This window comes from Oenanthe melanoleuca, chromosome Z (assembly GCF_029582105.1).
Source record: "Oenanthe melanoleuca isolate GR-GAL-2019-014 chromosome Z, OMel1.0, whole genome shotgun sequence".
In the NCBI taxonomy this organism is placed as follows: Eukaryota; Metazoa; Chordata; class Aves; order Passeriformes; family Muscicapidae; genus Oenanthe; species Oenanthe melanoleuca.
In genome coordinates, this window is record NC_079362.1 from 774518 (window position 1) to 775491 (window position 974).

Here is a 974-nt window from a genome sequence, read left to right on the forward strand (position 1 = left end):
TAATGGCCCAGATGAAAAAACTGTCACACATGGTATTTTCTGGAAATAAGCACCTAGTGTCCCTGGAATGCGCAGCAATGGATAAGAGGGGACACAATCCAAGGGAAATTCTCTCTAGGATGATTCATCAGCATGTAAGAGACTTGAAAATACTCAAGTCCCATAAGAACATGAAGGCAGTGCACTTAGAGGCTGTTGATGTACTATGATAGGGCTGATCCAGGTTTTTGAACAATTTTTAAACTATCTGTGCCAGGGAAGACTCATGCAGACAAGATGCACTCTCTTCCCATCTATTTGAGATGAGCAGAGAAATAATGATTATGCAAAAATTAACAGCTCTATTTTCTGCCAGTGACCAAAGTGGGTTTTTACCTTGCATTTTTGAAGTATGTAAACAAACAGTCATGGGATAAAAGCACAACAATTCACCTGTCTAAATAGTTGACCAGGTTGGGATTCCTATTGTTCTTCATGACCATGACTTCATTGATGATTACTTCCTTACTAGTCAGTCCTTGAAGATTTATTTTCTTTATGGCCACCTAAAATGACATTGAAAAGCAGTAACTTGAGAAGTTGCACATGAGACCACAGAGCACATGGAGTGGATTTTGCAATGACACATCTGAGCTGAGCCAAAGTGCCTTGTGATTAGACATTGGAGTTATTGTGAACTGACATTCCAACAGCCCATTTCTCTGCTCCCTTGGAGGCCAGTTTCAGGACACGTGGCCACTGATGTTTTGCGTTGTCCGCTTGGTAACAAAGATGTCTCAACTATAACCCACAAAGCTCTGACCACACTCTCTGCTGCTCTGTCTGGGATTCAGAAGTAATCCATGCCTTGTTACTCTGTGGATACATCCTGAGCTATAAGAGGACTTCGGGCTTTTAGGGACGCCTTGCAGATCTCTCCCTATGTGCAGTTCCCAAGTGCAGCACTGCAGGTGGCTAAGGAGCTACCAGGAACA